General features: G+C 39.5%; 2 long non-coding RNA genes across 4 annotated transcripts in view; both read right to left on the bottom strand.

The window, feature by feature from the left end:
• LOC134170262 (uncharacterized) overlaps window positions 1–26,753 on the bottom strand; it is a 296,517-nt gene that overhangs the window by 249,898 nt on the left and 19,866 nt on the right. The gene's annotated exons all lie outside the window — the stretch shown is intronic.
• Window positions 974–25,556, bottom strand: LOC134170263 (uncharacterized). Of its 2 annotated transcripts, XR_009967184.1 has the most exons (3): window positions 25,091–25,556; window positions 17,504–17,578; window positions 974–1,087 (listed from the first exon to the last, which is right to left on the bottom strand). It is a non-coding gene; the product is annotated as an uncharacterized LOC134170263 (long non-coding RNA). The 2 variants fall into 2 exon arrangements; XR_009967187.1 differs by lacking the exon at window positions 17,504–17,578.

The raw sequence follows: 26,753 nt of genomic DNA, 5'->3' as shown, positions 1-26,753 counted from the left end.
CAGTCCAAGTTTAAATTAGACCTGTAGTTTACTGCCTGCAAAATAGTCATGTTGTTGAATGGAACAAATGACCAAGCTTCTAAGAGAATCAATATCTGTTAGATGTAAAAATGGAGCAAAATCTTAGACTAAGTCTAACCTTAGTTATAGATTTTAGTAGGGAAACTCAGAATTTAAAATGAAACCAGAGAATTAGAGCAAATAGACAAATATTTCAACCAAAATTCAGTATGCTGCTGATTAAGAGTGAAAAGCAATGTGGTCCCATCAAAAACCTCTCCTCATAAGCATTCATTGGTCTTTTTTAACAGTCATTGTATCTTTCAAACGTATTTCAACAGACTCATAGGAACTTCACTAAAAACTTTGTAGAAATATACAGTCTTAGACTACTATGACCTGGAGCACTTGCAGTTGTTAGTATCAGCTACCATGAGTTAAATGGCTAAACACTTCATTTACATTCATCTAGAGTTGACCATACTAGGTAAGTGCATGATATTCTGGTACACTGAGCTTTAAACTTAGAGTACTTTCCAAGACTCTGACAATGCTTACTATAAAATAGGAAATTTCTATTGGCAGTACTCATTTCCACACAACTTGAATGTATTTTCTGTATTTGTTCTCTTTTACATTAAACTCAATATTCATTTCCTAATAAAACAAATACACAATTTGCCGTGTTTATTTTAGAGCATTACTGAACCTCTGGAGTTGTTTTGTTAAATTATAGTTTTTAAAGTCCTGTGCTCATAAATTAAGAGCTATCCTATGCTAGGGAATATTCTGGAGCAAAAATTCCCTCTGGAGACTTTCAAGACCTTTGCCCACATAAAAACTGGAGGATTATTTTTTGTAATGTGTTCTATATCCGGAAATTAACACTGGAGAGTTTCAGAAGATGACTTACAACACAAGCTCTGCCTATGGCGTGGCCTGGTATCAACTGAAGTAAACCAACCAATACAACTCCAGTATCTTAAATCTTTATTTTTCCTCTATAGTTTTAAAATAAAAATTAAGTAATGCAAAATTCTTCAGTCAAGCTCTTTGTAGCAGACATCTGCCATTTTCACTGGAGGGACTGCAAAAAAAAAAAATCCATTCAACTCCTGGATGCAGAAATAAGTTCTATTTCTTTCCTTTTTTGTATACATAAAAACTTTAACTCCACATAAAACATCATGTTTACCTGTAATGTTTGATAGTTTTGCCAGCAAAACAATTACCCCAAACACGCACTTTTTTAATTGACTCATTCCCTTCATTCTGTACCCTAAGCCAACAACAGTGCAGCATATGCTGCTGTCCCCAAACATCATAATACACTGATGTCAAAGATGTCATCCTTCTAACCTTGGCCAGATCAGAAGGCTATCAATGAAAGACAGCTTCACGTTCTTGCCAGTGTACAGATGTATTCTTTATGTCAATAAACTGGTATTTTCTGTTTACATTATTGGCACTGAGGTCTTTGAACATGAGACAATTTGTAGCATGCTCCAGGTGTCCCATGCAATTGAGAGCACTGAGGTTCTGAAAGACACACAAGTCTCTTGCCTATCCTAGCTTTATGGCTTTCACCTTCTGGGTAAGATCAGAAAGTACCACCCTTCATTGCACACAGATGTAACAAGAGGGAACTGCTGGAATTTCAGAGTTTCATGTTTACTGGCAAGTTCTGGTGCCTGTTTTTCTTCATAGAAAAATAAGACAAAAATCAAAGTACACAGAGCACTGCACACACTGTACACAGCATGTGCTTCACTTCAAGAGCCAGCTCAAGTAGAAAGAGAATTTAAGAGTTGCAAAGACAGATATAGCACACTGTCATCACCAGTTGCCTCTTAGTAAAGCGAATCCTGTTTTTCTAACACCTACTTCTTTGCAAGAGTGCTTTATTCCCCATTGTTTACTTTTTAGAAGTAGAGGATCCGAAAAAGTGTTGACTCTTTTAATACATGACAAAAAGTTTTACACTGAAGTTTTTCCTCCTCCCACACAGAGCGAAAGTCTCAAACCTTTATTATCACACAGCATCACAGAACAAAAAATCAGCATGCTGCTATGCCTTCATTGTCAGCCTAAAGACAAATCCTTGGAAAACCAGAATACCTAGAAAATTGTAAGACTAAGAACAACACTGTAAGATCTTAGACAAATCATGACAGATGTGGGTTTAGAATTAGGGGTACAGCAGCAAAGCTCTTGGCCTTAGTGGAACAATGCAGACTGGTCCTAGAGAAGAGGTAGCTTTCAGGCAGCTTCATTTTCAGGGTGCTGGTCATGCTAAATCAAAACTTATTGGAGACTCTAGTTTGGCACCGCAGACTACAACCACTCCACCTGCCTCTGTGCAGATACTGAACTACTGAACCTCTCCTTGGTTAGATTGTGGAATTCTCTTGTAGGGCTCGCTTTACAACATAGCACAAAAGTGACAAGCCTCGTGGATATGATCAGACTGGAAGTATTAAAGACAAATTTTGCATTAATTTACACTTTAGGTAATGCCCTGAAAGAGCAAAGAGGATTCCAAAAGGTCGTAGCGTATGCCTATAGACCATTACCATCTTTGTAAATAAAACTGGTGGAAGTACAGAATAGAAAAGTAGACTTTGTGGTTCCGAAACTCCCATGCACAATGAGATTTTAAGGACTAACTTTACAAGGGGGTGGTAAAACAGCAACCTCTTGAAGATTCATGTGTGGTCATTACAGCTTCAAAAGTGGATGCTTGTACCCACTCTGCACTCGCTAATACAGTATATTTACAGGTAACTATACTCATCTTTCTAGGCAAACCTAAGCTCTTCAGAACTCACACATGTGAAGCTGCCAGCTCTACTAGCTGACACAGATACATCAAGAGAAGGCAAAGTATCACCTTCAGAATGAACCATTTGACCCAAGTCTGATACATGGGTATGCTCCAAACATGCACAAAAAGTAGAAATCAACCAGTCCGCTCCTTGCACCAAGATGTGCTATTTCTTACATTGCTGAGCCTCTACTAGAGTGGGACAGAAAGTAAGTTGGCTGTTTTTGTAACACTACAACACTACTAAAGACCTGTAAGAGAGGTTGAATATAGATCTGGAAAACAACAGACGTCAGGGCATGTCATATTACCACATACACAGGAGCATCTTCCTACTCATGTATTTCCATTTCGTTCTAAAGGACCACAATCAGAGCAAAGTAGTAATCAAAGTCAAAAAATTTAACAACAAAAACAACTTAGTCATTTGGCACTAAAAATAAAAAGACATTGTGATGTTTACAATAAGAGAAAACAGACAGAGGTATATTAGAAGGGGGGAAAGGGCTTTTTAACAGGCTACTTGAAAATATGTTTTAAAACAAATAACCCCTATAACCTCTACAAACACTCCTCCCAAGACTGATTCTGCACAGGCATGCAGGCCAAATATGGGACCAATGTGTTTTTAGCCTCTCTAAAAGAGAAAACAATATTATCACAACTATACTTAAGACATCTAATTGGTACAGTAGTGATGGCTTTTGAGATGGGTGGGTAGAGAGCAACTTACTTATGGTGACATTCAAAACGCAAGCCTGTGAAATACATTGGAAACAGACCAACACTATGAAAGATCCCAAATTTACTGCAACAATATCATCATCAGGTCTTCATCATGAAACATCTATCTAAAATTGGATAGAATTTCCACCTACCCCTCCGCCCTGATCTGTTAAAAACCAGGAGATGAAGTGAGTTATGTCCCATTAATCTTTCTCATAGAAGAACCAGACAGATGGGCTGGATGAAGCGGAGGTGAATGAAGAGAAGCACCTGCTATTTTCAGGGAGTTGAGGGAAATTGGTAAGAGAAAAAACTCACAAGTGGGAGGAGAGGGAAGAGTATTGCTCTATTACTGGATACCTTCTGAAAAAATGACTGATAGGCCTTATGCATCTATGATAATATGTGCTCACATCTCCTGATGGGGGAAAAAAAAACAAACAAACATCTCAAAAACCCAAGGATGGCACTAGCTTTACAGGTCAAGAGTCAAAGAGACTGATGAGCTGTCAGAAAAAATTACATAGCAGTGTGAAATACATAGGAGAATGTCTAATTGCTGTAGAGTCTGATGAAAAGGAGTGATGAATGTGTGTTCTCACAGCAAAGGAAGATAATGCTGTCTGAGAAGTCATCTCTGCTCAGAAAAATCACATCGTGTGTCCTCCGATTTGAACCTTGAGATGGAGGGGGTTTTGTAAGAGAGGTCCTGGAGAAGTTTCTCAATGATGTTTCTATTCAATTCAATACTGTCTGGCAAATACTAAAGGAAGCTAAACATACCTTCATTTATTTTTTTGTTTAACAACATTTTACACGTTTTCTTCTGTCACTGAACAGGGACTTCAAATGCTTGTGCCAAATGCTGAGCAACAGAACTTTCTAGAGTCCTGCGCTGTGCCAGATGACAGGAACTACCACATTTCATAGAGAAATCAACCCAGTAGATAAAGAGCTTGTTGGGAAAGTAAAGGAAATCACTAAGTGGCCAGTTTCAACACTAATTATAAAATGATCAGTTTCAATAGATGGTTTTGGTGGTTCTTTAACACAAGGGTAGCTCTTACTGACAAAACAGGACACATATTCATCCAAACATAGTGTAGATTTCAGCAGGTGTAGTCCAGCAGCCTCTAGGGATAGTGACAGCTCTACTCCTGAGTACCTGGGCCCTTGTTTTAGTGAAAAGTCCTTAGTAATGACATTTACTGAGTTAGTTATTTCATTTACTTAACACCTTTGTAGCACAGTACTCCACTGAGTAAGGGGGTTGTTTCTGTTCATTTCTGGTGAACAAACACCAGCCTGCCATTAAATCCCTCCAACATAGCTGATACAACTATCCAAAGCACCTGATAGACACCACACTTGAAAGTAATGTCTGTAAACCCATTCAAAAACCACAAGAGACATCTTTAAAGTATATTGGGGGGGGCAAGTTTCAGTTCTAAAAAGGCATCTTTGTGATCATTTTGTCTTACCATGTTTCATTGATGTAAGCCTAAAAACTGAGTACTATTTACATACATGATTTAATAATACTCTAGAACCCATTTCTAAGAATTTACTTATCTTTAAGAGTACTGCATTTAGTCAAGTTTACATTACATCTGTTTATGTAATGTTGTTTTTCTTTAAAATCCACTAAAAGGTGTTAATTAGAACTGGGTGATTAGTTCATAATGAACAGTTTAAGCAATTAATGCTCCCCCTTTTCTGACCCAGGAATTGTCTATCTATAAAGAGCAATTTTCTTGAACTTGTTATTCAAAACCTATGAAAATGATTTCTTCAGATCTGCAGCTCCTCAGTAATCAGTTTGCTGTATTTAATAGCTAGAGTTGCAGTTGGTTATTTATGACTTGATACAATGTTCTATGTTGTTATTCCTATTCCAGCATAGGTCAGAGAGACACGTTTAGAATCAGGTGGTATACTATGCACACAGCCTTTTGAATCAACCAGCTTTGATAGTGTTGCAAATATTCCCAAGCATTAGCTTGAATTTCTTTCACAATTAAGGAAACAAATTCACTGGAATGTCTCCTGGTAGGAATGCAAACATCAGCAGTGAGAGTCCGAAATCAAGAACTTCTGAGAATCAGCTGGAGGTTTTCTGCTGAGTTCCACAAAGGCCAAATCAGATCATAAACCAAACTGATTAGAAATACTGCAATAAAACCAGGGAATGTTTGCAATATCTTCCTTGCGGTATAAAGTTATATCCATGCACTTCTGGCTCAGCTCAAACACTAACCTCTTGTGCTTAGTCACAAGGCAGGCACATACAGTCTCCAAATGATCCTTTACAGTGAGATTCAGTCCAAGACTGTTTTGTTTTTTTTTATGATTATTATTCTCTTCAAGGTGATCTCCCTTCTTCAAGCGAGCACCTGTATGTTTCTTCCTTAGCACCTAAACAACATTGTTTCAACCTTGAAAATCAGGACACCACTTTTACCCTTTCTTTACTTTACCTAATGAAAACAAAAAACGAACCCTAAACAGAACAATAGTGGCAGTGTTACAGTCTGATGTGCACAAGTGCAGATGAAGTCCGTGTGAAGACATCTTCCCCAGCCACATTTAAATCTGCTTTTATGTTTGTATACAGACACATGTGAAAGAACAGAAGGAAAACAGTACCTTTCATGGAACAAAATAATAATAATACAACAGAGAGGTTTTGGCATACCTTTGACTGTGGCCAGTAACTGTCTGTTAACAGCAAGCAAACCAATGAGCTGGGGATTTTTAAGACCGCATTGGCCCTGCGAGGAGGACTCTTTCATTTCCCAGACTTTGTCACTCGCCATAGAGCTGCCTGACATAATGGACTTCTACAACGAGCTCAGAAGCAATTGGCAATTAAGTGGTTTGAAGGGGTGCTTCTGGGCTGCCGTGAAAGGCTTCAGGTGTGAAACGCTTGTTTTCAAGAGCACTAAGCAAAATGTATAGTTGCTTTCAGGGGCCCCCTTGTCCTTCTGAAGGAAGGGGGAGAGATGGGGGAAGCAAGGACACTCAAGAGCAATTTGCTATTCAGTGCCTGAATGCTGTGTGCTTTTTCTCTCCCCCCCTCCCCATCCTTGTGTGGCTGGTAAGGAGGGCAAATTGCGATGGCACAAACAGCTTTCGGCACAATGGCAGATCAAGAGAGAGGCAGGGAAAATGAGGCAGAGAGAGAATGGGAGCCTGAATGAAGTAAGGATGGTTTGATTGTTAATTGTGGGTAAATGTGTTGCAAGAGTGAAAAGGGTTCATGGACTACTTTAAAACTATACCCAAGCAATAAGTACAGAGTGTGGGGAAATAAGGAGATGTTCCTGACCCTTGTAAGAGCTATAGTATTGCATCTGGCCCACTTGAAAAGTAAATTGAGAACTGTTAAAAAGATAGGCAAATACATTTGTGTGCATTATATACTTCCATTTCTAAAGGAACCCTGACCAGCAAATGCACTGGTATGGCATGCACACAATATTCTTTTCTCCAAGGATTACTTCACCCATAGGACAAAACCCAAACAAGCTATAACATGAGCATGCCCCAACATACAAATATTTAAAATACAGATTTTTAAAGGTGAATAAAGATATGTTCCTATTCTAGGACAAAATATATTTGTTCTAAGACTAGCGCAAGGATAAAGAAAACTTCAAACAGAACGAAGGGAACAATATCCTTCATGAAGACTGTTTCATGTCACTTTTCCTTGTATGACCTTTATTTCTAACATATTGATTTTTTTCCTAACCCAGCCTTGCTTTGCAGAAAAAAGGGGTATTGAGTCTTTGAGCTGCTTACATATCACTATTGTACATGCATTCTTAAAGGTAAAGGATCCCCTTTCAGAAGATGACTATCTGACTGACAATATGATTAGAATTGTCTGAGGACTTTTCATTTTAAATGCAGAGCCACATATATCAGTTTGGAGCAAGGGGAGGAGATGTGAAATAGCTCCAATGGTGTGAAGCTGATGAAGTATTTGTGCAAGAGATGTGCTCAGTTATGGCCTTTTGTGCTCAGCCAAGGGAGGTGAGCTTGAGGGGAAAACCAGAAACGTGTCTCTCAGACCCCTGCATGAAACTGCTTTTAGTCCCTCCATCTGCAGCCCTCACTAAATGCCTGCCAAAAGGTTTCTCTCTGTTGCTTCTGTAATCTCCCAAGCAGGCCAACATTGGCAATGCAAGCAAGCTACATCAAACCTGAAGAGTTTATCTGCATCCTCACAAAACTTTGTGTGTTAAGAAATCACACAAGTAGAGCTACCATCTATTTCAAGTGGAGTCAAGTGGCTCTGGATTTAAAACATTCCATCAAAGTAGCACTTATTCTGTAACATCAGGGTACAGCATATCTTCCCTTAAACCATGCTTCCCTTCTCACTTGTATGTCTGTGAATCAGAAGCAACACTAATTCATTCATGGAGTGAGCCCTTGTGAAGCTGGGCTCCACAAAAAGAAGGAAGATCACGCCTCTTGCCAGCCTCATCGCAAGAGAAGTGTCATTTTTGCTTGCAAGAAAACACAATAAATTCTAACAGAAAAACAAGACAAACCTTCATTATCATTCATGCACCCCTGCATTGAAAATGCACAAACCCTCTAAAGTTTAGGAACGGACTCAGTACTCAGATGTCAGTGAAAAAATCTTTCCATTGGTTTCAGTAAAAGTTAAGCATCTGTAAATTTTTTCACTCTCAGTATCAAGTAATAGTGCTCAAAAAGTGCACACACCAGGCAGGGTCTGTGCTTAGCAACCTGCACATGCAAGTGCAAGCCAAGTCACAGCACCTTTGGAACCAGGGCTTTTGAGATGTAAATCAGCTCCCACTGGACTGGTTTTACCAGCTGTGGGGTTCAATGCACTCACCCCCCCCACCCAGAAGTGAGAATGGCACAGAAAGCTGTAAACCAACTGGTGCTCAGCTGCAAGTGTGTTGTGCTTGCGCAGACTGTTGCATAAACAAAAGAATTTATTCAGAGCATGATGGACATGAATTTATGCATGTAACCTCTGGCTTGGGGAGATGAATCTAGATCCTTTGGTTGTTGTTTTGTGCATCACTATTCCAACTTCAGAAACCTGAAACGTGTACAGGTAACACGGGAAAATAAAAATATATATATAAGGAAGACCAATTCCAAGAAATCAAAGTATTTCAGTTCAGATCTTCAGTGTTTCAGTTAATGTTTCATTCTGGTAAAATAAGGGGAATCACAGAAAACTTTTTAAATTCAAATAAAGTGTGATGAAAAGCAGGAAATGAGAAATTGTTTCAGCACTTCTCGCCATGCATACAGCAGAACTGACATTTGTGAATGAAAACTTTTAATTACCTATAAAAATATGACACTTTATTTTGGCACAGGGAGCTTTTTCATGGAAGACAGTTGTTCATTTACAGAATAAGGCTCAAAATGCAATTTGGTTTAGAAGTGCTTGTGGAAGAGAATGCAGAATTGGTACAGCACCTACAGATGACACTCAAATACCCAACCAATTCAACATTAAATTATGATGAAGGGGAGGGGATTTAGTCTTCTGCTACCCAGTGGTGGGGCAAGTAGGTCCTGCTTGCTTGCACATAAATAGGGGAAGACAACAGGCCACACCACGAATCTTACACTTATTGCTTTGTACAATAATAGGAACATTCTAAATTGTAGAACTCTAAACTGCACAGAAAAGCTGGTGCTGCCTGTAGGTATTTTAATGTAAGGACCTGGTATTTTGAAGCTGCACAAAGTTTCCCCTATCATTTTGCACTCAAACTCCAGCACAGTTGTCAGACTTTCTACTGCTCTTATTCTTCTGATTCCCACCACAATACAGGCATGCTGTAGTGTCTCTCATCTAAAAATGAAAACATACACACTCTAGCCCACTCCTGTCTCTCCAATCACTGCTTCCTCTCATTTTCATTGTACAAGCTGTTTATAGCTGCTGTCAGTTCTCCTTCCATTTTGTCCTAAACTGTTCCTAATCTCATTTCTGCCTATTACAGTCAATTGACAGTTCTCACCAGAGTCTCCGGTGACCTCTTCTTAGTCGAAGCTCCAGCCATACCCTTCTCATTACACCAAGGTCTTTCTGACACAGTTTTCCATGACGTTCTTCATTAGTGTTTGCTATTCTTTGACTGCCGTGACACTGACCTTTCATGCTCTCCTCTCAACCTCCTAGCTGATCCTGACACTGCTCAACTTTCTGTGAACATTTTGTCTTCTCAGTTGGACCCATCTTTCTCTTCCTACCCTCATCTCTGGGCCAGTTCAGCTGAGAAATTCAATTATCTTTATGCTGCTGACTCATAGTTCTCCACTTACTCCAGATGTGTCTCCTGTCCAAGGTAAATCTCTTCTCAGCATCACCACGCAGAAATTTAGAAGCCAGCCCAATCTCAATGTAACAGAGCAACAAGCACTCTCCTCAGCTCCCCCAACTCTACCTCTTCTTTAGCCACCATGGACATCACCTTTATCCTGCCTATTCCTCACACCTATAACCCAGCCTTTACTTTTGAAGACCCTAATTAGTTCTCAAAAATACAGCCTTGTCTCTTCTGGTTAAAACTGTTGCCATGTTGCATCATGGTTAACAAAACATCTTTTGCCTCAGCTTTGACAAATCAACCTTGCCCTGCTCATATCCTTTCAGAGTATTTCCGTAAGGATCACTTTTCCTAGCGCATTGCTTTGACCATGTCACATCTTCAGCTGTCTGCCACCCTCCCATACCAAACTGCATCAACTAGAAGATACTTGTCTTCACTTTCCAGGCCCTTCAGAGGTAATACCTATGCTACCAGTCATCTCTTTCTTTGTCAGGATGCTGAACCTCATCTCCAAGGAGCCAATAATGCCAGTTTCCATTGCAGACTTACTACAATTTTCAAAAGAGCACCTTTCCACTGTCACACATTCTGCCCTTCACTCATGGGAGAAACACCTACAGAGACACTTCATTATGTGTCTTCAAATACTCCTTAAGTTTTTCCTTTTTTTATTTCTTTTCTGAGGTCTGTAAAAGCCCTGAGAAGTGTCCAGCTGCTGCTCAGATAAGACCACTGCCAAACACACTAACTGGTATGAAGCCATTCATTATAAATCTTTTCTGTGTGCAGGTATCACCTCCTCTACAATATGTAAGTTGTAAGCTCTTTGGGGTATGGTTTGCCTTTTTGATTTGTGCTTGCACAGTGTGTAGCACAACAGAGTCCTGACCCTTACCGGACTCTATGAAGTAAAAGAAAGTGGTGAATGGGATGCTAGGAAAAGGGTTAATCACTTTACAGCAATTAGTTGGTAACCAGATACTTTTCTGGGACAAATCATGAGCCAATTAGACTGTCCTAATGATGGCATGTTTCCATCTTGCACTTCACTTGTAAGACCGTCATAGTACCCTGCTGAAGAGAGCAGGTGAGTGGAGCTTCTGAAAACTGATATTCAGGTTTTCATTATATTTTTCCTCTTTAAATATGCACCTTCCAAAAAACTGACACATCAAAATTTTTAAATTCAGATCATTTAAAAAAACCACACAAACTCTTCCAAATTAGTTTTCTACAAGTCCTACTCTGAATTTGTCTTTTAGGTTAGAATCATAGAATCATACAATCATAAAATAGTGAGGGCTGGAAAGGACCCCAAGATCATCTAGTTTCAACCCCCCTGCCATGGGCAGTGACACATCACACTAAACCCTGCCACCCAAGGCTCTGTCCAACCTGGCCTTGAACACTGCCAAGGATGAAGCATTCACAACCTCCCTGGGCAACCCATTCCAGTGCCTCAGCACCCTTACAATAAAAAAATTCTTCCTTATCCAATCTAAATTTCCCATTTAAGTTTTAACGCGTTACCCCTTGTCCTATCACTACAGTCCCTAATGAAGAGTCCCTCCCTAGCATCCCTATAGGCCCCCTTCAGATCCTGGAAGGCTGCTATGAGGTCTCCACACAGCCTTCTCTTCTCCAGGCTGAACAGCCCCAACTTCCTCAGCCTGTCTTCATACAGGAGGTGCTCCAGTCCCCTGATCATCCTCATGGCCCTTCTCTGGACTTGTTCCAACAGTTCCATGTCCTTTTTATGTTGAGGACACCAGAACTGCACACAATACTCCAAGTGAGGTCTCACAAGAGCACAGTAGAGGGGCAGGATCACCTCCTTCGACCTGCTGGTCACGTTCCTTTTGATGCAGCCCAGGATATGGTTGGCTTTCTGGGCTGCGAGCACACACTGAAGCTGGCTCATGTTAAGGTTCTCATCGACCAGCACCCCCCCAAGTCCTGCTCCTCAGGGCTGCTCTGAATCTCTTCTCTGCCCAACCTGTAGCTGTGCCTGGGATTGCTCCGACCCAGGTGTAGGACCTTGCACTTGACATGGTTAAACTTCATAAGGTTGGCATCAGCCCACCCACCTCACAAGCGTGTCGAGGTCCCTCTGGATGGCATTCCTTCCCTCCAGCGTATCAACCGAACCACACAGCTTGGTGTCATCGGCAAGCTTGCTGAGGGCGCACTCAATCCCACTGTCCATGTCACCAACAAAGATGCTGAACAAGACTGGTCCCAAAACCAATCCCTGAGGGACACCACTGGTCTCCAGCTGGACACTGAACCATTGTTTTTCCATGTGCCTTAGCATGCCTTCCAGGAGAATCTGCTCCAAGATTTTGCCAGGCACCGAGGTGAGACTGACTGTTCTGTAGTTCCCTGGGTTTTCCATTTTCCCCTTCTTGAAAAAGGGGGTTAGATCACTCTTTTTCCAGTCGTCAGAAGCTTCACCTGACTGCCAGGATTTTCCAAATAGGATGCACAGTGCCTTAGCAATTTCATTTGCCAGCTCCTTCAGGACCCACAGATGGATTTCATCATGTCCCAGGGAATTGTGTACATTCAGGTTCTTAAGATGGTCTTGAACCAGATCCTCTCCTACAGTGGGCCTAAGGTCTTCGTTCTCAGTCCCTGCATCTGCCTTCCAAGACTTGGGTGGTGTGGTCAGAGCATTTGCCAGTGAAGACTGAGGCAAAGAAGCTATTAAGAACCTCAGCCTTCTCCAAATCCTGTGTAGCCAGTTCTCCTGATAGCTTCCAGAGAGGGCCCACATTGTACCTAGTCTGCTTTTTATTCGCAATGTAGCTATAGAATAGAGGTTTATAGACTCTTTCAGATTGTGACTACACAACTATGTTCTGTTCCTTACAGGGGTTTGGTGTGTATTTCTTCCTCAAGCCAAGAATAATTATTCATATTTGTTCCCACCATCTTCTACAGTTATTAATGCAAAAAACTCAAGAGAAGTAAATACAAATACCCACTTGAGGCCAAACAAGCTGCTTCTTCAGGATGGTAAACTTTTTGATGTACACTCCTTGTAATTATTCAATTAGTGCTAGTGAGAAACCAGTCTGTAATAACAGAGCTAATAATTACTTAATCCATTGTGAATTATCAACAGTAGTTAGCACTGTAAATGCTCTCCATGCTGAAACTTCTTTGTAAGCCAAGTGTTATTTCAAAATATGCTAGTATTTTAGAAGAAAATTAAACGTATCTGTATATCCATAAGCTTTCATTTCTCTTTGGAAGGTATGTGGCTATGATCTGTGTAATGCTCACAATATTTGGAGCTAAATATGACACAATTTGAATGTGCAAAGGCACACATACAGATAAGAGAAGCTGAATTTAAGGCTGTATTTTACTACTTACTACATCAACTGTCTTTTGAAACAGTTTTTTCAAACAACTATTTGTCCCTGCAGATCACCAATGAACCAGCACAACCAAAAAACTCTGCTAACGGCTCCCTCTTGCCTAAGACAGCCACAGTGACCAGACACTCAACTACTACTTTACCCTACACTGAAATTCAACACAGAGTTAGTAATCATGCATCCCACCTGTTTGTGACCACAGTGCTTACTGAAACCTCACCTAAAAACTTATTACTTGCGTTGTCCTCCTTGCAGCTTGCATTTCTTCTGCATTAGCTACTTGGAAGGGAATTAGTTTATGTATCAAAGTTTAGACTTTGCCATCATCTCATGTGTGCTCTTCAGGAAGTAGTGGATCAGCCCCTGCTTATAACTTTTCATGCATTAGTATGAAAAATACTGAAAGTATTTAATGGAAGAACTTAAACTCTAGGACATGCACCAAGTTCTGCCACACGGCTTTTCAAATAAATTGCCAATGCTGCCCGTTTTCTTAACCAGTGAAACAAAACAATACGGATTTCTTGTTTGTTCCTATTTCCTTCTCGGGGGTTTTGGGTTTGTTTTGGCTTTTTTTTTTTTTCCTTTTCCTCCAGGGTTTACTTATATTCTGCAAACAATGCTATTTTGTTGCAGCTTTAGTTTCTTCCATAGCACATGTCCAGAGGGCTCAGGGGCGCTGCAGAGAAGACAGGCACAGCAGTAAGTTCCAATAAATGGCTGAACCATGTTAGTTACCCACAAGTGCTGCAGGGCCCTTGCAAATGCAGAGAAATTAGAATTGGCTTGATTTCAGGCAATGTGGCCTAAACTAAGTTTAAATCTTAAGCATTTACCCAAGCCTACCAGTATGCACATGCCTCCTTACCCCAGATCAGCTTCTTCTCCAGCTCAGCTCTAAATAACTTATTTCTTCCTTATAAAAATGAACTCATTAAGTAAAATTATCCTATTGTTTCAATGTTTCAACACTAGCTTCCACAAAACCATCTAAGTACCAATTTAAAACCTAACACCAAGCAGTTATTTCTACCGTTACCATCTGTTGCATGTAAGCCCTGTTAGACTTGTGCAAAGAATTTACGTACAGTCTGTCCAGAAGTGAAAAGGGCAAGACAAAAAAAACCCACCCATAATCCTATACCACCCCAGAGACCTTACAACGGGCTTGCTCTGGGTGCATCCAACTGCAAGTATCAGCAGTTTTTCAGGGAAATTTCATTTCACGACATTCCCCAAAGGTTCACTGACACACTCTTTTCTGGTCAGAACAAATGGTGAAAAAAGTGCCTTTTTTGCTGTCCAGGATTACTGTGGCTAGTTTGCCTTCTTGGTTTTATTCTGACTCTCAGTGAATGTCAAATACCTGTGCTAATTCTTTGAAGCCAAACAGATAAAATTAGGAAGAAGACAGGTACAATGTTATCACTGCACCAAACTAGAACACTTGGATATTTCAGTGATGAACTGAGGGAGAGTGAAATATAAGCATATAGCATTTACAATGCAGCCCTATCTTAGCCATATTTTCCACCACATTATGTTAAGTGTAAGAAATTACTGAATACACAGTGAGAAATTCCTTGCCCTGAACAAATTCTATCGAGGTAGAAGTGGCAGACAAGAGGAAAGGCACAGAGATGAGAAATGACTTCTCAGGGCATATAGCAGGTAGAATCAAAGCATGAAAAGACCTGAAACACTTGCTTCTGACTTTTTTCATTACCATCTCTCCATAAATAGGACTTAACACATCCCCAGATGAATTAGGTGAAAACCATGACTTCCTGAAGTGTTTTCAGAGAGTAGTTACTGTACTTGGCAAGTCACATTTCAAACATAAAAGTATCATTGGTACTTCAACACAGTCATTAATAACTTCTTCAAAGACTTGTATTTGTAAACAAGGTTGTTTGAATGTACACTTACATGTTTCCCACAGTAACCATGTTAAATATTTATTTAGTGTCTCAGTTTATTAATGGCCTCTATTTCAAAACATAAAATTAAAAATAAAGTTGTTCTTTTGCTCAAGAACTGCACACAACATGGACAGACGGTTCTGCTGAACTTATTTCTGCTTTTAGAAGAGGTTCAGATACTCTTCTATACCCTAACAGCAATTCAATCCTTTAACCGAAATTAGTTTCTCACAGAATAAATTCTTATCAGTGGACTAGTGAGAGAGTACAGAAGGTAAGCCTAGGATAAAATCTCAGTGATCCAACTTAGTCCTTACACAATGTCAGTCCTTACACAATGTCTCATGTTCTCTAAGCAGGAGCTGCATGCGGTTAAACAGTACTGCCCATACAAGCAGGAGGGGAAACCACTAAAAAACCAGAAGACACTTATGGCATTAAGATTAATGTCCAAATTGCTGATTAAGACCCTGAGCCAGGTCCTCTGATTCCAGTTCATCAGCAGTACTATTTTTCTGGGTGATGCAAGAGGAGGATGGCTATAAGCTGCTCTACCAGTACAATGCCAGGGCACTTCACAGCAACTGCAGTACAGCTTCAAAAGTGCTACAAAGCTGCCGCTTCGCAGCAGCGGCCTGTTCTTAATTAACATTTTTGGAAACGCTGCAATTCAGCTGTATGGCCATTCCATCTCAATTGATAGCTGACTGGAAGTGATTTTCACAGCTGGGCTGCCGATCCAATGCCCAGGGAGGCTGCAATATCCCTAATTTTGCAGCACTGTTTACAGCCGTAATTAATATTTCTGGAAGTGCTCCTCAGCAGCTTGGTGGCCGCACTGTCGCGCTCAGTAGTCAGTTGGATCTTGCTTCAGAACAGAGCTCTAAACATACACCCGCACAGTGATCTCATGATGCCACAAGTCAGAGTTTTGACGTCTCTCCAGGTTACTTCCAGCATATCATAGAATGGTTCAGGTTATATTGCTGTTACTTTATAGCTAACACCAAGCCTTTAAAGTTAGACATTCTTAGAAATGTCTTACCCATGAAGCACAAATTTATTCTCATCAGGAAAATTCTCATCAGTGCCTATTACATTGCACCTCAGCAGATCTGATTTTATAAGAGATGTTTTAAAAGTTCCTGTAACTCATAACTAGGACAGGAACCCCCTGTGTAAACATGCCTGTATACATACAAAGTAATATATTATCAGCTCATTTTGAGAGGGGAGACTTGGTTTCCCACAGAAAGAATACATACTCCTCAATTAACATCATTAAGCTGTATTAATAATGGATGTCTGACAGAATCTACATGGGAGTTTAAAATTCATTATAAGAATTCTGACTCTGCTGTATCATTGTACTGAATATAGGACATAAGACACCAGAATTTTGAAAAATGGGTATTTTTACATTCTTGCCAAAGAATTCCTATTTCCAAGGACCCCCATCACCTTTATGGGACAATGTTTATGAACTCTGGGGTTTGGTGATGTCAGCATGAAGCTGATAAAACTCAAATATACTCAAAATAGAAAGTGTGCATAGGTGCTAATGCATTTCAAAACTGCGCATTAATGCTTCCTACTGAAAGCAAATCAGGCAAAACCCCCTAGATTTCTGAAGTTCAGAGATCATACACAGCAAGAGTTAAATGAAACCTCCCAAAAGGCAGTAAAATAGAAGTCAGCTGTGGCCCAAATTGTGGGTTTCTCATGTGATGCTTTTGTTTGTTCAGGGCTTGTTTGTTTCTCTTCCGCACAATTTACAAAGTATGGATTTGATGACACAGATTGTTCATGTGCTTAATGCTTTTCAAGGCAAATTGCATGAAAGAGGAATTTGTTCTATATACATTCTGCTTTGTAACAGATATTCCCTTGCTTACTTTGTATCTCTTGTTATATTAATCTTGTTACCCTGGAATGAGAAAGTGCCTATGAGTGGGGTGGTGGATTGATTATTTGTTTGTTTTACTTCTAACCACCAACCGAAACCAAAGGCATTAAAAGTGCCCAATGAGGGGAATGAGAGAAGATCACTAAGTCAGCCACTAAACAAAACAAAAGTGTGTATGGGGGGAGGGAGGAGATTAATCTTATTAGGATCGTATATCATGAGGTTGTCAGGTGTGAAAGCAAACGAATGGCCTCTGTTTATCTGAGCTAAACCGTGTGGTTCACCAAAAGACTCACTCCAAGCAGGGTTGCTGTTTTTTTTTTTACCCTTAATAAATTGGCTAAGTCAGTGCAGAATGTTGATAATGAAGTATGTGCAAGGGAGGTCTGAGCTCTTACCTTCCAGTGTTTAGATGCAACCAAGCCTTTTTTTTTCCTCCCCATCTTTTTTTATCACAGCTGATTCAGAAAGCCCTTTGGAAAGATGAAGTAGGTAGAAATCAAAATAAATGGATTCTATTAAAACCAGCAATGCATCAACTGCTTGATAAAGTGATTAATAAACAGCTTAGGATGGTGATTGATTAAACTCTTTAATCAAAGTGCTAAACTGACTTAATATGGATAGTTTCAACATGTTCAAAGTATACATTTTCTCAGCTGAGGGTTCAGAGTTGTTTATGTAACTTTTCTGAAGTGTATCCCATAGGTCTAACCTGCAGATAGCTGGGACTGTGGAATGTGTAAGTATTATAAAGTGCCACACAGACTGCATTAGTGGCTGAAAGTTTGCAAGCAAATTATTCTGGTTTTACCATACAGAATTCCTCCCACAAAATTTTAGGTGCAGCATCACTTTCTATTTTAATAAGGCTTATGAAAGAGCACAGTACAAATTTTAACCATTCTATTGAGCACAATAGGGCCAAAAAGGAACGAGTGAAATTTAAACATAACGGTGGCAGAAGACACTTTTTGTGAAGGAGATTTTATGTATTTATACTGCAAAAGAACATATTTTATTTGCTTCAATAGCTGATGTCATTTTTCACAGTCATCAGCTGGATTCATTACCTTAATTCCCTATTCTAGGATACACATGAGAGTCTGCGATTGTGAAACTCAGGCACACGTGTGCCCAGCATCACCAAGTCTCAAACTTTATGTCATCTGAACACAGCAGCATATCAGCTGTCATTCACAATTAGAAAATAAAAAAAAGCTTTGAAGTACAACCTAGAGATATTAAGAAAAAAAAAGCCCAAAACCATTCAGCAAACTAAAGTCTGTCTTGTTTTTTATGCCAATATCAGGGGAGGATAGGGAGGGAGGAATCCTGACTCAGAACCTTTCCAGGCTGCCTACTGGATTTGAATATTGAGACTTAGGAAGTTTTAAAGTCCCTATAGATTTCTTTTTAGAACTGGAACTTTGGAGACTTTCCACCTTGCTTCTTTGTTTATAGCTAAATGGTAGCTATTAAAACTAAAGAATAAGCTGCCTCTTAAACTGGCCATTCCACCCAGTAAAAACATATGAAAAGAGAAATGCAAGAGAAAGAAAGCGAAAGCACCCACTGTGTTTGCTTCCGTCTGCAGATGTGCGATAGCTCTGGAAGCCTGGACTGTAATCTAAATGTCTGTAGCCTTGTAAAAAGTAATAAATGTTGGTACACTTTTAATGCACCATAACAATTTTTAAGCTCAAACTATCAATCACTATTATATAGAGCCCTCTTCCAGTTCACATGCCAGAGTGTTTCAGGTAGCAATATAATTATCCTGTTATGAGTACGTATAAAACAAACACACCGTATAAGACCTTGCAATAGCAAGGTGCTTCACATTGACAATCCCTGGAGGAGGGGAAATTTTGCAAGAGAAAACTAATAATGTGTAATGGTCTGAGTGAATCTGCACAGGGATTTTCAGTAGTCTCATCATTGTAAAATATATGGGACAAACAAATCACTTAAATAGCTTGAAAAGTGGCTGTGCAACGTTTTATAAACAATCAATAAAGCTTTAAAATCAATGTCTTGATGAACCACCAGCATTGGAGGTTATTAAGCAGAGTGACTTTTCCATAAGGAATATACAATTGGAATAGCTATTTGAGAACAGATTTGAGCCTGCCTAGCTCCACGTCCTGCTTCCATCACTGAAGTAATCCAGACACCTACATGAAAAGCACCATGCCACGTGCACAGTGCTATGCAGCGGAGCAACTCCTTCCTTGCTGTATCGTCACCTCAGCCCTGAACTATTAAAAGACTTTAGGGCTTTCTGCAGAGTTATAAATTCTACAAGTTATTAGGAACTCAATTTCCCAGATTTGCTTACAGTGCTTTCATTCAGAATGCCAAAAGATGGAACAGGAATTAAATTTGTACAGAAGCTGCTGCAACTACAGGCTTATTTCTGAAGCAGTAATCAACAAATGCTCATTTAACATGTAAAATCTTCAGTGAATAAAATGAGGAACTTCATTACCCAACAAGAGGAACCCAGAAGAGATGTGCCCATAGATGAAACCAAATAAAACACGGGTAAGATGGGGAATGGGGATGGACGCTGACACTGTAGAAAGCAATTCCAAAATATCAGAAGCTGGACTTGAGAAAGGATGTGGAAGTGCCTGGTATAAAGCTATCAGCATCATGCAAAGCACAAGAAAAAAGAAGATGGTTTGACAGGTATAATGAAAGGCCAAAAGCCTCTCACATGAGCAGCACTTTTATTTCTACAGTGTAAGTGCCTGATACCCTCAACACTCCAGTCTCTTGAGCTGTTCTTAATTGACATAAACAATTCACAGCACCACCCATCAAACACAGCTTTATAAAAGAGACAAATTAGATAACTATATGCACAATTCTGCGATGTATCTGGGAGTCACATATGGTCCTTCTTGCTACTGTTTTCAAAATAAGTCTATATTTCAGACAATATTATAATGCAATTAATACTGAATAGCTGTAATTCTGTAATATTATTTCTTCAATGTCTGAATTTAATAAGGGCATCACCATTTGGAGTTTTCCCTTTGCTTACCTCTTCTAGAAATCTGTATCTTATTTCAATTTGCATGTACTGCAAGACTGATTCCTTTTAATACCTTGTGTTATGGCAGGTTTTGATGGGCAGGTGATACTGAACAGAGCACACTTAAGACCTAGAGGACCATGAAGGAAGGAAGATTCTTTCTCTTAATTCTTTTATTATGCTTATTCCTACCATGTCTTTCCACCTCCGGTTACTCATTGTGGAATTTATAGATGCATGCACCAACATCTGCAAAAACTCTTTTCACTGAATAAGGAGAAAAGGCCAAAGAACAGCAGTGTAAAGAGATTACAGTCATGCTCAGTCCCAGTGAGATTCCTGAGGACACTTTTTATGGGCACAGACTTGGGACCAATTTGCAAATGACAGTACTGTGAACTCTGGTTAAGTTCTGAATACTGTCAATTATCATAACAGTATGAAAACAACTGCTTAACTGGGAAAAAATTAATCAAACATCCTCAATTTCTGTCATTTTATGCAACTGTTTTGCCACATACAACTTCCAGGAATAACAAATACCTTGGGCAAAAGTCATGAGCACTGGTACAAGAAAGCAGTTACCCGTGCACCATTTAAAGTGCCATGCAAAACAAATCCCCAGACAGTAAGTCACCTTTGCCTGCTGCCTTCTGCAATACCAAAGTACTTGGATTTATGTAGACCTTCCAAGTGAAATGCCTCCAATAGCAGCTGCAGCACCTTGCAGCTGGTCATAAAAGGAGGTTCATAACTCTCCTTTTCTAAAGCTGAGGCATGAGACCTGACTGTCCTAGTCTTGGATTCATATGATTTTGAACATAGAAGAGTCTTTCCTCAGTGTGGTGTCCTCAATTAATAAAGCTAAGCACTTAAGTTCTTACTGGCTGCTGCTGAGAGACTGATGAAAGTCATAGTTCAGTTTCCAACTTAAGCAAAATACAGTTTTTAGGATCTAAACCAAAGGGCATGAGAGTCAAAAGGAGCCCTTCCACTTCACAAGCCTTGAATATACTGGAAAGACTTCATATGGTCTTTGACTGTCCCACGATACATTCACTACTCAGCATCTTCAACTTTCTGACACTCTTGAAACTTAAGTATGCCAGATTTTAGACAAATGTCTGCATCGATCCACCTCTGTCTATAAATTTAAAATTTTATCAAATCAGGCTTTCTTTACTTCTATGTGGAAGAGCTTAGCTTTATCCTTTCACTTTTTAGGAAAGCAGCTCTTAGTATAGACACCTAGGGCTCTGTATTCAGACAACAGTGAAGAGAAGGAAGCGTTTGTTCTCCATCATCTCTAAACCATCCAGCATGTCAAAGTTCAAGAAGGACTTTAACCTATTACTTTCTAGAACAACTGACTCCAATACAACCACGCTACGGATTTCCCTTTATAAACAGATTGTATGAGGCAAAGAAAGGGAGACCCTATATTATAAGGGGAAACAATATTTCTGCATGTGTATGTTCAGGGCTAACGAGCAACACCACCTGCAAGACTGGAATATTTTCACACTCCTTTCTATTATACAAAACAATAAACCCCCTCCAGCTGATTTCTCTCATTGTAGAACGCAAATTGCCTGTAACAGACCTCAGGGTGTGAGAAGACACTTATCAAACAGATATTACGCATGCTCTCATACCAACTATGCTATCAACTACACAATTTTAAATGTATTAAGGATAAAAAGGTATCAACAAACCTGCTTTTTGTGGTTATAATAACCACAATCTGAAGCACCTCTGCTGGCAAGCCAGTGCTTAGGATACCAATCTTTCTCACTTTAGGTCTAAGATAGCATCTGCTTTATGCTAAGTGAAGAAGTAAGTTTTTGTTAAAGAAGCTGAAAACGAAATTAACTAATTTTTCATGTGTAAAAAAGAAGGTACTTTCACCTTCATGTAACAGATGCTATGACAGAACATCAAAAAGCTGCATCTTGTACAACAGTTTGTTGTATAAACATACTCTTAAAGAAACTGAGTTCATCAACGTTTCTAAAAACTACATTCACTGGTCATAACTGAGTGATGCACTCCCGAAGGAATTGACTTCCATGAAGGAACTCACTTCTTGAGTTTGATTGCAAGATCTTCCCTACCCAAGTAATTCTGGAAATCAGGTAAATAATGGAGTATTAATGAAGTAACAGACTTAGAACAAACCAGATGAGTGTCATCAGCCTAAACTGCTCAAGCACAAGCAGCAACCATTTTCAGTACTATGAGTTAGTTTTACTTCAATTAGTTTGCCTCTAAAGCACAACAGTTAAAAGCCAGAGAAAAGACTGTGGAGTTCTCCACAACCTGAAATTCAACTTTCTTGTTCTTACAGGGAAGCAATTAAGATGCAATCATTTTTAATGCATCATAAATAATCTTCACACTTGCTGTTAAGTTAATTAATATAATCGGTAATGCCAAACACATCAAAATGAAACTTACTTTGCAAACATGCAAAATGTTCTGCCTCATCGCCTCTCTATCAAAATGAAATGTCATTTTCCTAACAACTTCTGCAAAGTTTTAATTTCAATCCATTTTGATAGCAAATTGTACCCCAAAAATGATACAACTAATCCAAAGTATAGTTGGGTTTTCTTCCTGATAAGAGTCCAAGTGTCATGGGAACACTACTTGAGCACTCACAGCCTGATTCTGTAAAAAGTTCTGGGGTCAAGTTACTTATGTCCTTAAGTGTTTCAAATCAAAGCATTGGGTATTATTCATTGACCTTCAGTGAACTGCCAGAAATTGCTTTTCATGTGAAATGGGAGTAGATGGCTAAATTGTTCATTACTATCACTGCGAATAAAAAAGAAAAAGATAATTAATCATAAGAATCACAAGGAAAATAACCCTGTAACATGCAAGAAGTGAAATCTCACTTTTGGAATAGAAAGTTCACAACTATTTTGATGACCATGGACCTGCGCTCAGTTTTCTCATTCTCTGCGCAGAGTTCACACATTCATAGGATAAATGATCAAAACCAACAGATACAGAGAATAATTGTAGGGTTTATTTTGTGGGCCTGTGCACCCTGGGAAATCCAAGTGGGGAGAGGTTCACAGGCTGAGAGGTGCCACTGCGATGATGTTAACAAAACACAGGGATACAGTGAATCTGTATGTGCCCAATAGGTTGCAAACATTTTGGGGTCTGGTTCAGCCTCTTCCAGACTCTCCATTAAAAGCGGTTTTGTTCTCGCCTCCTGTAAAGCTGCCTAGAATATTGTCTGAAGAGTTTTACATCTACGAGCAGAGAATTGAGTTCCTACATGCGCTACATTATTCACTGGCTGTTCTCCTGCGTATGCGTGTTAAATACTGATGCAATGAAGTTCCATTAAATAATATTCATGATCCTGACAAAGTGATAAAATAAGAAGAAACACCCATTTCAGTGATGTTTCCACTCAGTAGAAGAGAGAGAGATTTTTTAGAGGATATTTTATGTATTGTTACAACAATTAGGCTTGTAGGAAACTTCCACAGCCAGACCCATTTTATGCATACAAGATTATTAGGAAATCAAGTATGACAGTGAAGAAAGCAAGACATTTGCAAGAGTGGCAATCAATGCTCCTTACAGGCTGACACTTTTGGGTAGTTCCTGTGTACATACAGTGGTTGGTTCTTCAAGACATTAACATAATTAGTAAAACTGTTATAAAGAAGATATTGAGCACTGTTTAAGTTCCCCATTTTGTGGAACACCTATGTACATATAGATTTTAACAATTCACTCTAATCACAGATCTTCAAATAAGTTTGCTAGCTGTTACACGACATCAGCTCTTCCTCAGAATGTCCATGGCAGGTACTGAGCAAGAAAACATTTGTAGCTGAACTGTGATATTTACTGTTAAGTCACAAGTCTATTTCCCCAAACAGAAAACAAATCTCACTCCTTCCATGCAAATAAAGTTTCGAGTTTAACACTGCTTTCCATCACCAGTGTGCATCTAACAACCAGCAGCTGTTTTTATAGCAGCCATCATGAACTCAAACTTCTTGTGTTTCAAAAGGAAAGAAAATAGTTGCTCCTTGTACAATATTTTAGTTTACTCTTACCCACAAATAGAAATCCAGGGTGAAACACTAAGTCAGAGCCCCAAGTGATTTTAACAGTTCTGAAGTTCTACATCATAAATTTATTCCTCATCAATGAATTCTGCATCTTTCTAAAAGCCTTACAAAAACTGTAAAAAATACTGCTCATGGCTATTTCTTTGAACTCCACTTATGCAAATGTTCAGGAACCAGGACCAAAGGGAAATGAACACATCTAATCAAAACCTCAATTGCTCCTAATTTACAAGCAAGTTTTTCTCTAGTTAGGTGAGACCCATACCTCAATTCTTCAGTGACCTCCCCAGAGTGAGAAGGAAGAAATTCATCCAGGTCTGAGCTCATAGGGAGATAGATCAACACCAAGTCAGTGCTGAAGTTAACAGTATTGTTGAGCTTGAATTAATTTTAATTTCTTTATTAAATACCACAAAATCCAAATTACCTGGGCAAAAACAACCCAGCGAAAACAAACCCAACTCATAATACTTTATGGAAATAAATCATGTTTTTAAATTGAAGTTGCTTGTCCATTAGCTGCAAAACCTACAGCAGATGACCCTAACAGCAAGTTAACAGCAGACAGCACTTCTTTTATTTCCTAAAGTCACTTCTTTCACATCAGAAACAATTTACCTCCAGCCAGGTTTTAAATCAGTGATTTTCTGTCAGTGCACATTTGCTTTCAAGTAATTACTCTATTTTAAATACATGCAATTTAATGTAAGTTGAAGGATATGAACTGAAGCTGAAGTTTTTAAGAGCAGACACAAACCATAGAACAGAGCATACCAGCACGCTATGCACCTTTGCTGAAACCTTTTACTTTTAATACAAAAAGAGAGGACTGAACTCACCCATTGTTCCAGAATCCAAGTCAAAGTCCTTCAATAATACCTTCCCCCCAGGAAGACCTGATCTCCACTTCTGAACTAGGAAAGTGCAGACAGACCTGAACCTCATAATGGCATCCCACCTCTGCTTAGAGGGAAGAAACGTACTTTCTCCCTGCTGCTGGTAATGCTGAACCAGCACAGGTTTAAGCTGATGGATCTGGGCATTGCAAACACCTGCTGAAACCTGTGGTGAAAAGAGAGAAGGTGCAGAGCAAGTGCACGCACTGCTTAGTCTCAGCTGCTTCATTCTGAGGTGCATCTATATAACCCGTAACACCGGGAACAGCCAGCTGCCCAGGGCTGGAGGAATAGGAAGAAAGGGCAAGAAAAGAATTAGTTCAGGGAAACTACATCACAAGGTTTGCATTCCTTTATCTTTTCACAGAAAGCCAATCTCCTGACATGAGCACAGATCCAGCAGGAGAGGTGGCCCTGACATTACTTCTGCTGTTGAGACTGCAATAGTCAGAACCAGTGTGAAGCCCACTACCTTGGCTTAAGGAAAGACAGATGTAGCGCATCTGCTTATGCCTTTTCAAAGACTTACATAGGCCTGAGTACAGGTTGGAATAAGAACTTTTTTGTAACACTGGACTTACTTTTCTGCCAGGGTATTAATTCATCCCAAGGAAGATAAACCCTGGATACCAAATAACTTAGACTTGAGAAGAGGCTCATGAATTTCAGCCCTGGCAAATACAGTCTCTCTCATGCTTCTTCAGCAAGTGCAGAAAAAGTTAACAGCGCTTTAAATTCCAAATACATACAGACCAAGACACTCACTGACTTCTTGCAGAAGCAGAATCTGGCCCAGATACATGAAACATTTCAAAAGAAGCCTTGACTTGCACCAACGATCAGTCGAGACAAAAGTATTTGAGTCAGGGCACTGCTAGACAATCTTGCTGGTTGTCAGATATGCAGTGTAATGACATGTCAATTTGATTCCTTTTGTGCATGAGCTTGGAGCCTATCTTTGGGCCTGAATTCTTCTGTACTTTAGGTTTTCTTTTGTTCCAGTGGCACTTCTCCCAACATTACTTGACAATGAGTGATGCTCCACAACCCTGATCTTTCACACCCTGTTGGTGACCTATAACTTTTCATGCATCACCTTTGACCTGGGTCCTGACAGTTTGATTTATTGTCCAGTGTTATGATTTATGAGTATCTTCTCAGAATAATTAACGGACAACAGGTGGCAGCATAATAATTTTGATTACCCAGCGGTTCATGAAACCACTACAAAGGTGACTTCATTTACTGAACAAGAAAAGGACAACAATTAAAAATTACACAAAGCAATCCTTTTATGCCTTTTCGGTTTTCACTCTTTGTCTGGGGAACAGAAGACTTTATTTAGGCTCATTGCCTCCCTTCTCAAACGCCTGGAACTCAGATTCTGTGCAGAAGACAATGCTTCGCAATGGTGCTGGTAGAACTATTTCGCTGCTAGAAAATACTTCAATTTCATGTTGTCAGCTTCTATAAAACCAATGAGTTATTCTAAAATCTGTTTGCAAAGCTTTACAATGTGGGCCAAAGTTCATTCCAAAGCGTAGGGTTTTGTTAACTTACAATTCTGCAGACTGCTGAAGTGTTGTGTTTTGGATTCCACTTACCT

The sequence above is a fragment of the Pezoporus occidentalis genome, unplaced genomic scaffold, assembly GCF_034315485.1.
Source record: "Pezoporus occidentalis ecotype Australia unplaced genomic scaffold, CSIRO_AGI_Poc_V1 ctg11, whole genome shotgun sequence".
Lineage (NCBI taxonomy): Eukaryota > Metazoa > Chordata > Aves > Psittaciformes > Psittacidae > Pezoporus > Pezoporus occidentalis.
The sequence above is the reverse complement of the archived record's forward strand: the minus strand, read 5'-3'. Positions and strand labels throughout refer to the sequence as shown.